Here is a 7,102-nt window from a genome sequence, read left to right as displayed (position 1 = left end):
ATAAATTAAAGTGTTAATTTATAAATTTAAATATCTTTTTAGCAGCGGAAATATAATAAAATATACTCCCTCCGTCCCAGCTTTTGGTATCCAGTTGAGAACGGCACGGGTTTTAATAAAGTGATTGATGTGTTGTGAGTGGAATAGGGGTCTCACATTTTATGTGAGAGTTAAAATAATTAAAGTGGAGTAAGGGGGCCCATGCCACCTACTTTTACCAAAAATAAAAATGGATACCAAAATGTGAGACGACCAAAAAAGTAAAGTTGGATACTAAAAGCTGGGACGAAAGGAGTAATTTTTTATTTATTTTTATAAAGAATTTTATTTTATTATATTTCCGCTGCTAAAAAGATATTTAAATTTATATTTAACACTTTAATTAGATTAAGGTGTTACCACTTTAAATGACGTGGCTTCCAGATTAGCAAAACTGTGTCATTTTGAATGTTATGATCGTATGTGTTACCATTTTATTAACGTGGACAATAATTGCATGTTCCCACACTAAGTATACTATGTATGCTTATCCCATATTTAATATTTCAGGTAAATGACATTGGAGGCGCGTGGAGAGTCGAATGGGCGCGTCAAACCTCCTTAAAAAAAATTTAAAAAAATGTTTCTTTCAAACTCATTATATTATTCATGTGGTACTTTTGATTATTGTAACTCTAAATTCCAAATTATATCGAATTCGTGTGAAATTTATTAAAATAAAAGTTTCATTTTATTTTCTTAATGTCATGACTTGTTTATTTTTTTAATTCAAGTTCTTTCTAAAAATTTATTAGAGAATTTATTTCTTTACGAAAATACTTATATATATATATATACGATTTTAAACTTTATAAATAATTTTATTTTATTATATTTCCGTTGCTAAAAAGATATTTAAATTTATAAATTAACACTTTAATTTATTTCTTGGGGATTTTTTAGTCATGTGCAAAAACAGAAAAAATATAAAGATGATGTATTTTGGGGCGGATTTAAAGGTGATGTGCAATTGTAGAATTCAAGGAAAGATGGTGTATTTAAGGGCGGATTTTAAAGGTGATGTGCAATTGTAAAATTCAAGGAAATGTGGTGTATTTAGGGGCAATTAACCCTATTTAATAACTACTTTTGTTTTTTGTTGAGAATTACTATTTGATTACTTAACTAAACAAAACAATAGATCCAATATGCTGTCCACATCATTTTTGTTGCATATTTACGTTCTATTCCATTTTCATTGGCTGGTTGGGAAGCTGTGTTGGCATTTAATAATCGACCCCAATTGATTAGGCTCTAAATTTTCGGCCGTTTATCAACTGAAAGAAAAAGTAGACGGTTTTCTATCATAATAATTTCCGTTTACCTATTCATCAGGCAACAAAATTTTTATTTACAATTTTAACTTTATTTCTTATTTAATTACATTTTTTATGTTTTTATATAGAATAAGAAGTAAGATACTTATTTTGTAATTGATTAAATTTAATTAATTAATTAAAAAAAAACTGGACAAAACATTATTTATAAGGGCAACAATTACAAACCAACGATTTGCCTTTGTGGTGTTTGATCATTCCCCCAAATCAGTTAAGAGTTTCAGGCTGCTGCAACTCATAATCTGATAAATGTTTTGAGGTAATTTTTCTCCCATCATCTTCGATGATTATTTTTTTTTTAATTCCAATTCGTGTATAATTGATTGTGCTTTTTAGCTTCAGATTTTGTGGATGAAGAAAAAGGAAAGATGAGCTGCGATGGACTCAGTGAGTTGACCGACTGTTTAATTTTCCATATGTAATACCCCGTTTTCTCGTAGCTAAGTTTGATTCACGCCGGATAAAAGAAAATGAATTTATTTTAATTTCAACAAATGATTTACAAATTTTTGTAAATTTAATTATTTAAATTATCATGCATTGCATAATTATTTAAAATTGAGTATTCGAGCATACAACAAGCTATTTATTTAGCAAAATCCAGAAAGATTTTTACAGATATTCTTTTTGTCCAATCAACACCTCAACTTACCCATGCCCCAATTTTAAGCTTAGGCCATGCCTCTGGCAGGCTTTATTCTGGTGAAGTGTTCTTGCAAGCCATTCCTTGACAAAGTTATTAAGGTACAACCATACAACATTTTCATCTCACTTTTCACAAATCAGTTCACAATTCATATAACCTTCTCTGGCAAAGAAAGAAACTCGGACTCAAGAACAAAGTAGACACAACATTCAACAAATCTATTCATCACCATTTCGGCAGACCAATAAACAAACACCCCATTTCATTTAAGGTTTCAGCTTTGAACACTCTTGAGTATTTCATTTTACACTATGATTTAAGCACATATTTCGCCTTCTCTGCAAACTTCACCAAACAGGAATCACAAGCATACACCAATTCATTGAGTCTCTGAATATTACGAATATACATATATGATATAACCTGTGCATATTTATATTGAAAGCATCAATGTATATGAAGAAGAATAAAAGTCGAGTCTTGAAGCTTTGTTATTCCTTTGATTTCGAACTTGCTGTATCGAGTCTTTGATAGTGCGTATGTGTGTCATGTTGAGTTGTGGGAGTCGAGTCGGTGGAGAGGCCGTGGCAGTGGCGGCCCTACCGCTGCTGCTCCGTCGAGGGCGATGGAAGAGAGGTGAGACGGTGGTCGTTGATGTAGTCTGACTTAGGGGCGAACGAGAGGTGGATGACGTACCTAGGGCTCGGCGGTGGCTCAACTGCCGTTCGGCTGAAGAGTGGGAGTTCAAGCGGCTGCCTTGTCGCTGGGAATTTAAGGGAAGGGTCTCAGGGGTTGGGGATCTAGGGTCTGTGTATTGAGGGGCGATGGCGGCGGCCCTATTGTCGTCGTTCGCTGGAGATTCAGAGGGAGGCGGCGGCGTTCTCGCCGCAGCCAAGTTAGGAGATGGCGATGGGGTGAGGAAGAGAGATGTGTGAATTGAGAGAGAGAGACCAGAAAGGTTGAGGAAGAGCAGGTGACCGGCGGTGGTCGCCGTCGCCGGAGGAGAAGAAAGAGTGAGAGGAGGTGTGTGTGTGTGCGTGCGTCTGTGTATGTGTGAGTGTGTGCGTGTGTTTGATTTTTGAGAGGGAAACAGAGAGATGTTGGGGGACAGCTTAGGACGAAGAAAAGAAGAGAGGAATTTAGATTTGGGCCTTGGCTTTATTTCAGTTGGACCTTTTAATTCAAAAGAGTTGGGCCCGATTTATTTATAATAAACTTGGGCTGCCCTTGTAGTTTTGGGCTACGAAATTTTACAAAAATGGGAGGGTGTCTTTGAACTTAATTATTTTAAATGGGCTATCCAATATTTATTAATTAGACTTATAATAAATTTTGATTAATTATTTTAAAGAGTAATTTGCATAATAATATTATATTATTATTATGAACATATTTTAAGTAATTACTTATTATATGCTAAGCATGACATGAAATTTACATTTGTATCATGTAATAAAGACATTCATGATTTAATTGGCTTTAATTATAAGTCCAATTATTTAAGAAAATCGAGTAAGGATATTGTCGGTGTCCTTGATTCAAGAATTTTAGTTTTCAATTATTTATTCATTAAATTTTGAAAACCCGGCTAAGTGAATCATAGAATGTTAAGCACTTTACCATGACTTAAGATTAGATTCAAGAGACCTATTAAAAATAGAGATTTCTTGTAGGCTTTGTGGATTGTGAGGACTAGCGCTGCTATTCCGATTCAGAGATAAGATTTAACGACAGACTTTGCCTATACAGGTGGGCTTACTTTCCAAATGTATAAAGTATGATTGAGTTATTAAGCTCTAAATATTTCAATAAAATGCAAATTATTTATCCAATAAAATGTTTATGTGCACTCTGCTCTGTTTAAGGCTCGCAAAGTTAATCAATTGAGGTTCTCTTATGACCTCACACGTTGTCTGAGAATTGTGTACACTCGTTAGCTGACCTGGTGGGTTGATCTCCATCGGGCACTAACTAAGAGGCGTTATAAGGGTGCTTGCTGGATGTGTTCGGAAGCATGTAATGTAAGGTCTGCCTGGGTAGCGTCCCGAGGTCAATTCAACTTGTCTGAGTTACGTCCTCAGGGCAAGTGCAATAGGAGAAATGAATCCGTCGGTGGCTAAAAGGTTTGGGATCACAGGGAGTAACGGAAAGGGAGTGTGACATGTGCGCACAAATGAAAGAAATTATTTTAACATGCTTAGAAGTTATTTCATTTTAAAACCTTCTAAGTTATGTAAGTATAATTGGATAAACTGTCTTTACGAAAATATGAAATGTTTCAGAAAATGCATGCCCACTGAGTACATTAGTACTTAGCCCAAAAATACTTTCAAATATTTTCAGGTTGGCTGGTCGGTGCTGACGGGACGAGCTGAGGCTAGGGTTTAACTTCCTTTTAAGACTTCCGTTGTAGCAATAGATCATATCTTATCTTTTATTTTCTCAACTTAAGACTTTCATGTTAGATTTAGAATGACATCTCTGATTGAGCTTAAACACTTAACTCCAAAAACTTATGCTAATGAATGCTGGTTATCAGAAGCATGAAACAAAACTTGTGATCCAAAGGAGCCTAGCCCAACTCGTTATCTTATTATTCGGGTTTTAACAAGGTTTGCCCTTGTTTATTTCTATGAATTGGTTGCATCTCGATTGTATTTATTCCTCCGAGAATTGGGGTGTGACACGAAATTTTTTAGGTTTTTGCCGATTTCAGATGTTGTTCGGACAACAATTCTGTCCAAGCGTTTGAATAACCTCTTATTGAAGTAATTCATATTAAGCATGAGTGCAACTAAGAAAAGTCCACAGCATCACAAGTGCATGAGTGCAGCTAGCTACTGTTCCATTAGTTAGTTAGTTAGCTTTAAGTTAGTTAAGAGTTAGTTATAACTGTTTCCTTCTTGAAGCTTCTATGGTCGTATGAATAGAAAGCTATCGATTCATTTGTAATCTGATTCTTTACAATTTTCTCTCAATGAAATTCTCCTTCCAATCTACAGCTTAGTCCATTTCAATACCTCTGCACCACCTTCCCTTGTCTCGATTTCAATGATCGTAACCTGATAACTGATTCTGATAAATTTCGAAACTTCGTCAATGAGGTGCTGAATTCTTGGAGAGCGATCGAGATTTTGAAATTCAGTTTGATTTAGCCGAATCCGATCCTAAGCTCAAGCAGCCTTATCCTAGTGATAGTGATATTGCTTCGTGGATGAACTTCGCGACTGACAAAAACGTCGAAGTATTGATATATTATATAGGCTACAAATTTGAGGTACTGCCGCAGTTCCTCTACTCATGTTCTTCCCTTAAAGATTTGAAGATAGTGATGGTACTTTGAAATTCATGGTAATGTGCAATGGGATCAACTCAAGAAATTAGAAATTATTGGTATAGGCTTCACTGAAAATACGATTCATCGAATTTTGCGTGGTAGCCCTCGGTTGGAAATGTTTGATCTGGCTCTTAATTGGCGGCCAATGCAGCATAGACTTCAGCATAAGATCTAGCAGTTTGAAACATCTTATATTATTTTACATGAAAGATGGTGGTAGTTCTAACAACAATTTTTTGCCCGATTCCATGATCTTTCATTGGTTAACGCGGACGAGCTCTTCTTCATTAATCGGTAGTTCTTTTCATGTGGTTCTCATAATTTTGAGTTGGAGGCTATACAATGATTTGCACGGTTTATATCTGCATAAAAATATTTCTTTATCAGATTATGATAGGAGGTTATAAATATTTTTAGAATTATAAGTGTTTATTCTTTTAGATTTATTCAAATGAAATTGTTAATTTATTATAAATTTAATTTAACTTGGGAAAAATATAGAGTAAAATAATAATTTTTTTAATTATTTTTTAAATAAAAGACTATAAAGAGTAAAATGGGGGCTATGAATAGAATCATCCTTTTTTAATTTTTGAAAGGAATGATAGATTGATACTACTTGGGAGTTATACATAGAATTTTCCTAATAATAATAACTGCAAAAACTAACAACAATAACAAAAAGGTAATAATAATAATAATAATAATAATAATAATAATAATAATAATAATAATAATAATAATGATGATGATGATGATGATGATGATGATGATGATGATGATGATGATGATGATGATGCTTTTAAGTCGTCAATGTTTTTAAGTTATAATGCTTTGGTATAAAATCGGTTACTCCCATACCATCACATCAAGATAGTCTTATATATAAAAAGAAAATCATTAGTCAATAGGTTTCTAATAATAATAGTAATAAATAATGATAATAATAATTAGGGCCCATTTTGAATAGTTTCAAATTTCAATCACTTGAATTTATATCAAAGAGCCCAATTTTGCCAGCCCATCTTCAGCATCTCCAAACGACGTCGTTAACTAGGAAAGTAGTTGTTGACATTTCCACCCCACTAAGCAAATCTGAACGGTATAACATTTCCACGTAAAGTTTTGATAAATGAAAAAGACAAGTTGAAATACAACAGAGCTACATTATTTCACAAACAAAGCCTTATTCAAAAAAGTAAACTCAGCTAAAACAAACGTAAGGAGCTACGGCTACCACTCAAACTTAAACATACGCTGACGCCGACATCATTTTCCAACTCCTATGCATACAACTTTCCACTTTACAGTACCGAAAAAAAATTCTTACTAAAATAGTAATAGAACAATATTATCTTAGAAATAACATACAACTTTGAAATAGCTTACCTTGAATCTCATTGGGAAAATAGACGTTTGATTCTCTGCAATTTTGCATGTGCTTGTTTCATGTTGATTCTATCCCCGGGAGAGTCCGCAGAGCATTTCAAAGCCAATTGAAATATGGATGATACACACTGTAGATTCTTGTCAATCTGCTCTTCCTCCAAATTCATGACTAAGTTGGCATCTATCACTTCATTTGGGATCTCTGGAAGACAGAGTTCTACCCATCTCTTTAAGCTCATATCTCCGCAAAACATATCATCACAAGGCCTTTTTCTCGTAAAAGTTTCAATTACCATTACTCCGAAGCTATACACATCACACTTTGTTGAAACTAGCCCTTCCAAACCGTACTCT

Source organism: Salvia miltiorrhiza, chromosome 2, assembly GCF_028751815.1.
Source record: "Salvia miltiorrhiza cultivar Shanhuang (shh) chromosome 2, IMPLAD_Smil_shh, whole genome shotgun sequence".
Taxonomy (NCBI): Eukaryota; Viridiplantae; Streptophyta; class Magnoliopsida; order Lamiales; family Lamiaceae; genus Salvia; species Salvia miltiorrhiza.
This window is presented reverse-complemented; position numbering follows the sequence as displayed.